A 9195-nucleotide genomic window follows, 5' to 3' on the forward strand; every position below is an offset into this window, starting at 1 on the left:
TTCTCTAGGCAAAAATACTGGAGTGGGTTGCCATTTCCTCCTTTAGGGGACCTTCCAAACTATACATAAAGGAGACTTCATTAATGTGCATTAGAGGATACCCCAGGTTAACTGTCATAGAAAACTCTCTCTTGAGCCTTTAAATTCTATACCAATTCTACACCTTTGGTTGGCCAATTGTTTGTTTCTTTATTTACGTTTTAAGGTAAATGACCTGGGGCTATTTGTTTCTATCAACCTGATTGCGAATCTAAAGGCACAGTTGAAATGTCTATTTTTCTTGCCATCCTCAGAAGAGATTGCTGCAGATCTACTCTATGATTCTCATTCTTTTCAGCTTACAATACAAATAGCTTATTATTTTTTGCAACCTATGTCTTATAATAAAGCAGTGCTGAAAAATTAAATAGAAGAATGTTCAGTTGCCATATAGGCTACAAAAATGATTTGCTGGTGGTGATTTTTAAGCTTGATTCTAAATAGATTATGAAGAATGGCACTTGGAAGACGTGGTTCAAATTTTGCTATTTAAGGTATCCCGAAATCATAGGCTCACTGTCCCTAAAATTTCAAAAAGTGTAGAGCTTAGGCTCTTAAGGGTATAGCAGTGATAAAAGCTTTCAGAGTCATTTCTAAAAAGCAACACTTCATAGTTTTCTGTCTCCAATAGTTCTCTAATATACTTGTAGAAGGAAGGCAACAGAAAACCAAGAATAAAAATAGCTGAGCTCTCCACAATTGGGCTTCCTGCTTACTTTCCCTGTTCAAAGAAAAGAGGAGATACCATCTTGCAATAGAGGCTTCATAGACTACTGGGTTTCTCCAGTGACAGTCGGCATTTGATGCCCCATATCTCTTGGTTCTTCTTGTTGCCAATGGTCGGCCTGGCGATGGTGGTGAAATGGGAGCAATTAATCTGTAGATGAGGGAGGGCTTCCTTTAACAGTTGAAGGGTACCGTCTGGCACGATTCCAAAGACTTGTAGTGTTTTTAATGTGGGAATTTCTCCAAGTTCAAGTAAAGTTTCAGGTATTATGTCATAGCACCGACTGAGTGATAGGTGTTGGAGGTAGTTGAGTTGGTAAAACTCTGGAAAGCAGTCGTTTTTCAGCATGACACGATCGCTTAAGTCTAGGTGGACAAGATTGAAATGTCTTCCAACTAAGGTAGAAACATCTGATCTCTGCAGATTCTTTCAGTACCCACTGAGATTCAGCTGGGTGATGGTCTCTGACACATGTGCAACAGCTACCTATAAATGCCTTTCAGTGAAATCATAGAGGTTCAGTTCATCCAATCTGGAACAGCTGCTCAGCAAAGTCTTCAGGGCAGATTCAGAGAATCCAGAACACCCAGAAAGGTTTAGTCAGAGTAAATTTGTGTTCTGAGCAAGATTATCAACAATGGGATCTGAAAGTCGGAGGCCTTCCAGGCTGAGATCCTGCAACTTGGAGCAGTGAGACAGAAGGCTGTGCAGGGTAGACACATCGATCACAGAGTTCGACAGGTCCAGGTGCTGTAGACGGAAAGGGCTGAAATGTTCAACTAATAGTTGGTCCATAAATGATCGTGGACAGTGGAAGGCAACCACCTCTCAGGACAAAATACAGAGGAACACAGCTGCAAAAAATTGTCCAGTTATAGAGAATACATACTACTCCAGGGATTTCAAGAGAAAGGCCTAGAATTCAGTTTGTATTCAGAGCAAAGCATGAATACAGATTGAGACTACAATGGAAAATTTTAGGGCAAGAATCTGGTGCAGATGAGATGGCATAGGAGTGGAACACTGCAGGGCACATAAGAAAACCCCAGCCCAACATACCTGTAGAAAAACATGATCTGAAAGGATACATGTACCCCAATATTCACCGAAGCACTGTTTACAGTAGCTAAGACATGGAAGCACCCTAAGTGCCCATTGACAGAGGCTGCACGGCATCACCACTTGAAATGGCTCAACACTGATAACATCTTCTGCACCTTGGTTTCAACATATGTATATAAACACCCCACAAAGAGATGATCCAAGTAAACAAGTCTACAGATCCAGCCTAGATCAGTGTGTCATCGCCACAGTTGACTTGTGCACTTAAAAACCTGACTTTCAGTTCTTTTTCATCTCATATTATTAAAGGAGATATCAAGTGTAATTAGCATCCCCTCAAAAGCATGTCGGCTTTCTCATCCTTGAAGAAAGGTTGTTTAATTAGTTTGAGCACACTGAGAATCAAGTTGTAGAAACACAAGCAAGCAAAACCACAAAAAAAGATCTTAACCATGGAAAACTTCTTCAGTCTGACAACAAACTTATCCTTTGAAATTCATAATTAAGAAATCAAACTTGTAGAGATCATTTTGTTTTTTTTGGTTTCTCTCTCTCTCTTTTTATTGGAGTATAGTTGCTTTACAATGTTGTGTTAGTTTCTGCTGTGCAGCAAAGTGAATCAGCCATATGTATACATATGTCCCCTCTGTTTTCCTCCAAGAGAGAACTGTGACTCAGAATTTTGCTTTAGTTCATGGAGTTAATAAGTCAGAATCTCAAATCTTGCAAGGTCTTTCTAGTTCCAAAGTCCCAGGAGATCCACACTGCCCTCAGCAGCCTCCCTCAAGGTCAAAACTTGGAGACCTTCTGTGCAGCAAAGTGAAGCAGCTATATGTATACATCAGTTCAGTTCAGTTCAGTTCAGTCGCTCAGTCGTGTCCGACTCTTTGAGACCCCATGAATCGCAGCACGCCAGGCCTCCCTGTCCATCACCAGCTCCCGGAGTTCACTCAGACACACATCCATCGAGTCCGTGATGCCATCCAGCCATCTCATCCTCTGTCGTCCCCTTCTCCTCCTGCTCCCAATCCCTCCCAGCATCAGAGTCTTTTCCAATGAGTCAACTCTTCACATGAGGTGGCCAAAGTACATATATCCCCTCTATTTTGGATTTCCTTCCCATTCAGTTCACCACAGAGCATGGAGTAGAGTTCGCTGAGCTATACAGTAAGTTCTCATTAGTTATATATTTTTTACATAGTAGTGTACATGTCAATCCCAACCTCCTAATTCATCCCAGCCCTCTCTTCCCACTTACTGTCCATATGTTTGTTCTCTACATTTGAGTTTCTATTTCTGCTTTGCAGGAAAGATTGTCTATACCATTTTTTTTCTAGATTTCACATTGTAGTTTATTTGCCTTATTTGTTTTACAAAAGAAATGCATGCTTATGGTAAAATTAAAATCATTTATAAGATTATCAAATGAAAACTAAAAACAAACAAACAAACCCTGGAGACTTTAACTAGACATGTGAGCTGCTGCTGCTGCAAGCATTGCTTAAATCTGTGGGGCCAGCTCCCCCAAATGTGAACTGGAATAATAATCTCTGTTTCATTACCCTAAAGCAGAGGTTATGAAAAAGAAAAATGGGGCAGTAGCTGAAAATCCATCTAAAAAGCTTGTAAGCCCACATTCTAAATATACAGATGTACTTTCATTTCATGGTCAAAGAGAATCACACTTCTCTCCACTGTTTTAAGCATCGCCAAGGCTTCTCAATGTTTTTATCATCTTGTTTCGTCAGCAGGAAAATATTTCCTTAAACCTCCCTTTCTACCTAGCAAATTTCGCTGTCCAAGATTCTCAGGCACCAACTCGTTCAGGAAACCTTCCCTGACTGCCTCTTCCATCTCCTTCGCAGCCCAGGCCTCTGTCAAAACTCTTGCTGCATGGCACCATCTCTATTTTCACACATCACCAGACCCAGAGGTCCTCTGGTGAGGAGCTGTGGTCTAGTGTCTTCTGTACCCCTGGCCAGGAGTGGGATGTATGTTGCAATGCTCTGAGGAGGTCTGTTGAACCTAATAACGTGACATGAAACTATCAAGTTTGAGTTTCCTAGATGGACTTCTAGACCCAAACCCAAGAAGCAACTCTCCCTCTCATCAGGAAAAACAGGCTGTCCTGAGTGAACCCGAGTGAAGAGCAGAGACAGCAACTCTGCTCTGCCCTCCTCTCTCCAGCTGCTTCCACCTCGCTCACCCAGGTAGGTGGGACACCCTCCTGGGGGTGTTCCTAGGGTGCAGGACTTTCATCTTTAAAACTAGGACAACCTACAGAGGTGGGGTGGGGCTGGGAGGGAGGCTCGAGAGGGAGGGGATCTAAGTATACATGTAGCTGATTGTCAGGTGGCACTAGTGGTAAAGAACCTGTCTGCCAAAGCAAGAGATGAAAGAGATGCAATTTCAATCCCTGGGTCAGGAAGATCCCTTGGAGAAGGAAATGGCAACCCACTTCTGTATTCTTGCCTGAAAAATTCCATGGACAGAGAAGCCTGATGGGCTACAGTCCATGGTGCTGCAAAGAGCTGGACGTGACTGAGTGACTGAGCACACGCACACACACTCACACATACGCACAACTGATTTACACATTGCTATACAGAAGAAACCAGCACAACGTTGTAAAGCAATTATCCTCCAAAAAAAAAAAAAAGATAAGAAAACCAGGACAGTCCTAAGTCAACCACCCCCAGATTTCAGTGCCCAAACTTTCAGATTGTTCATTCTAACCCCAAGCATGGAGATGACCCTGCTGTGGGGAAGCGGTACTCTGACATGGAACTGGTCTGCCATGTCAGCCAGCAAACAGAGAGGCCTCCATCTCACCATCGCCAGGTGGCTGGGACACCAGCAATGGGGCTCCAGCTGTCAGTGTCAGGGAACAGAGAACCCAAGTCCCAGAATCTTCTTAGCCAGACCCTCAGATGTCTGCTGTGTGGGGAGAAGGTCTTTGGGGAATACTCAGCAGCTTTCATGGCTTCTGCCTGCTAGATGCCTCTGTCATCTCTTTCTCCAGACATCTCCTGCAACACCCTGGACTGTAGCCCGCCAGGCTCCTCTGTCCATGGGATTCCCAGGCAAGAATACTGGAGTGCATTGCCATTTCCTCCTCCAGGGGATCTTCCTGACCCACTGAACGCAAATCTCCTGCATTGGCAGGTGGATTCTTTACCACTGTGACACCTGGGAAGCCCCAGGGAGGAGCAAAAACACCCCTGGTTGAGAATCACTGTCTTAGATGGATCGTGGCCACCTTCCACTTTTCAAACCCTTTGCAAGTTCTGGGTGCATCACTTGCCATCTCTGAAGAGTGAGGTAGGGCATAGTCAGCTGCTTGGAAAACATCCACCATAAAAGTTCATGACTGGGGCTTTCTGGCTTCTGTGCTGCCCTGAGATAACTAAGGGCTGGTGTGGTGGGCACTGTAGCAGCAGTTTACTTGCTGAGAAGACAGAGCCACATAGATCTGCTTCTTCGATACTTGCTATTCTGAGTGGGGCTTGCTGCAGCCAAGGCTTTATTTACGTCTGAAGGTCTCTGATGAGGCTTTTCTAGAGAGCAGATGGGGCTCTTCTCCTGCAGGGAGTGAGCATCTCAGAGTAAGGGTGGAGACGACGTTGGCAGAATGAGGCAGCTGGCTGGCTGACAGTTGTTCCACCGTGGGGCTAATTACAGCGGCATCTTCCTCCTCACGGATCAGGAGGGAAAACACTGATCACTTACAGCTTCTGTCTTGGTTTTCCTGTGGCACCTGCTTCAGATCCTATTGGTTGGTAGGCACCTGATGTCAGTTCTTGAAACAAGACAGTGCAGAGCAGAGGACGAAAGACATAAGCTGGGGGAACAAGACTCCACCACTGTGGTTTCCTAGCCCTTGTCAAAATCTGCATAAAAGTCAGCAAGACATACTAGAACATAAAGGACCAGACAAACAGACTGTTTGGAAGACAAGAGATGCAGTGGAAGCAGAGGTGGTTGTCAGCACCCCAACTGTGTCTCTTTGGTTCAGGACATTATGGTCCACCATGGCTGATTTATGCCAGTCTCTGCCTGAGGGCTTTGGAGGTGGCAGAGCCTGTGGCAAGCAGGAAGTACTGGAAAATTAGTCCTCTGCCTCCAGGAGCATGCAATGAATGGTTGAAGGCAGTTGGGGTAGCAATACCCCAGCTCCCTTGTCCCTTCTGCTTATACTCTTGACACAAGTATTCTATATCGGCTCTGTGTTTCTGGGTTAGGCTTATGCTCCAACTATCTCCTTATCTCAGTAGAGTTTTTTGTTTGCTAACACACTGCATATTGGCTACTTTTTCTCTCCCATCTAACTTCCTCCATCATATGAATGCATATTGGAATCACCTCCTAAGTAAACCATCTATTCTCAAATCCTCAATGTGTCAATAAAGTTTATCTTTGAGTAAACCCAAACCATGGTATGCAGATCAGGAAGCAACAGTTAGAACTGGCCATGGAACAACAGACTGGTTCCAAATAGGAAAAGGAGTACGTCAAGGCTGTATATCGTCACCCTCCTTATTTAACTTGTATGCAGAGTACATCGTGAGAAACGCTGGGCTGGAAGAAGCACAAGCTGGAATCAAGATTGCTGGGAGAAATATCAATAACCTCAGATATGCAGATGACACCACTCTTATGGCAGAAAGTGAAGAAGAACTAAAGAGCCTCTTGATGAAAGTGAAAGAGGAGAGTGAAAAAGTTGGCTTAAAACTCAACATTCAGAAAACTAAGATCATGGCATCTGGTCCCATCACTTCATGGCAAATAGATGGACAAACAGTGGAAACAGTGGCTGACTTTATTTTTTGGGGCTCCAAAATCACTGCAGATGGTGACTGCAGCCATGAAATTAAAAGACGCTTACTCCTTGGAAGGAAAGTTATGACCAACCTAGACAGCATATTAAAAAGTAGAGACATTACTTTGTCAACAAAGGTCCATCTAGTCAAGGCTATGGTTTTTCCAGTAGTCATGTATGGATGTGAGAGTTGAACTATAAAGAAAGCTGAGCGCTGAAGAATTGATGCTTTTGAACTGTGGTGTTGGAGAAGACTCTTGAGAGTCCCTTGGACTGCAAGGAGATCCAAGCAGTCCATCCTAAAGGAAATCAGTCCGGAGTGTTCATTGGAAGGACTGATGTTGAAGCTGAAACTCCAATATTTTGGCCACCTGATGCGAAGAGCTGACTCATTTGAAAAGACCCTGATGCTGGGAAAGATTGAAGGCAGGAGGAGAAGGGGATGACCAAGGATGAGATGGTTAGATGGCATCACCAAACTCAATGGACATGAGTTTGAGTAAACTCCGGGAGTTGGTGACGGACAGGGAGGCCTGGTGTGCTGCAGTTCATGGGGTCACAAAGAGTCGAACACATGTGAGAGACAGAACTGAACTGAAACCACTGACTGAATACTAACAGATGAGGACGTGGTATTTACGTGCTCTAAGGCTGTGTCTGTATGTTGACAGAAGGGTGCACTCAGATACGCAATGTCAAATACATCGTTGGCACATGGCACATGTTGAACTTCCAGATTCAGAGGAGGGCTCTCTTGGTGGCCCCATGCAAAATTTAATTTCTTCACATTTCATTTTGAGATTGTTTGGCTTGATTTCTCACTTACGGTCCAGTCACTAAGTCAGGTTTGACTCTTTGAGACCCCCATGTACTGCAGCACACCAGGCTTCCCTGTCCTCCACTACCTCCCTCATGTCCATTGAGTCGATGATGCCATCCAAGCACTTCATCCTCTGTCACCCCCTTCACCTCCTGCGTTCAGTCTTTCTCAGGATCAGGGGCTTTTCCAGTGAGTCAGTTCTTCCCATCAGGTGGCCAAAGTATTGGAGCTTCAGCATCAGTCTTTCCAATTAATGTTTTGGGTTGATTTCCTTTAGGATTGACTGGTTTGATCTCCTTGTGTCCAAGGGTCTCTTAAGAATTTCCCCCAGCACCACAATTCAAAAGCATCAATTCTGTGGCACTCAGCCTTCTTTGTGATCCAATTCTCACATCCATACACGACCACTGGGAAAACCATAGCTTTGACTATACAGACCTTTGTCAGCAAAATGATGTCTCTGGTTTTTACTACACTGTCTAGGTTTACCATAACTTTCTTTCCAAGGAGTGAACATCTTTTAATTTTGTGGCAGCAGTCACCATCCATATCAGCTCTAGATGGCAAAGACTTTGTGTAGACTTGTGCGTTCTCATTTGCATTGGTTTATGTGTCAACACATTTTAAACGCTCTCATTTCAGTGTATGCACTGGTATATAGTTCTTGCTGATGTCGTGGAAATGATTGAAGCCCCTGTGTGGGGGTGATACCCGACAGTGACGTTGACTCTGGGTTAAATCTTTATCTTGAGCATTTTTTTTCCCCCTTAGAGAATTGTTTAGATTTAACATCAAAAATTATGTCTCTGAGATTTGAAATAAAATTTTGGGTGATATTTATTAATTCCATTGCCTTTATTAGCTAAAAAGAAAACCCAGTTACACTCTTTGCAATACACAGGGGTTAAAAATATTTAATGATCTCCTGAGTAACTTTGTGGCAACACTAAGAACTCAGTAGAACACCATTCCTCCACTTACCTGCCCAGTTTTAGCTGTCTCACGGCTGATGGCCATACCTGGAGTTCTTAAAACAACCATAATATTTGCTAATTAGTTTACAGTTTAAGAAATGCACGCCTGTCATAGATGTAGCCTGGATCTTAGCCAAGAAGGCTGAGATGTAGAGAAATTAGTTCAAGCCTCTAATTCCATATCCCTGGGAATTCCAATGCCCCTCTCTAGATTTCTGAGAACTCCCAGGGGCATAAATTCGCAGTCATGTCCCTCTCTAGTTTTCTGCTTTTGCTCAGCTTGTGTTCTCATGGGTTTCTTCCTCCCATGGCTGGTCTCTTCCCTGCGTTGTGCACCCAAGTATGTAATTCATCTCCTTTCCCTGATTTCCTGCAAAAACACACAAAGCATTTAAGTATGTGTTGGACTTAGATGTTCCAGAATTAGGCATAGGTTATAGCAAAGCAAACAAGTACTATAAAGATGAAGATGAGACCTACCTGCTCTTTTGGGAACTCTGCACTGGAAGTTTTCACTTGCTTCTTTTCTTCTGCAGTCCTGGTTTCTTGTAACCTGTCACCACACCTGTACCTCTCCCAGCTTCTTTCTCTGTCCTCCACTCATTTGCCTTTCACTCTTAGGACAGGCAACATCATCATGTCTCCCTCCACTGTGCCCTTCCCTTCAGGAGGATGACATAGCCTATCCTGTTGAACCCAGGAGTGGCTGTGTCACAAGCTTTGTCCAAAGACATGTGACTGCAGGTGATGCAGG

General features: G+C 44.0%; 1 pseudogene; it reads right to left on the minus strand.

The window, feature by feature from the left end:
* Positions 1–653: 653 nt before the first annotated feature.
* LOC120875341 lies at positions 654–8484 on the minus strand (annotated as a pseudogene).
* Between the last annotated feature and the right edge of the window lie 711 nt (positions 8485–9195).

Source organism: Oryx dammah, unplaced genomic scaffold, assembly GCF_014754425.2.
Source record: "Oryx dammah isolate SB20612 unplaced genomic scaffold, SCBI_Odam_1.1 HiC_scaffold_16, whole genome shotgun sequence".
NCBI lineage: Eukaryota > Metazoa > Chordata > Mammalia > Artiodactyla > Bovidae > Oryx > Oryx dammah.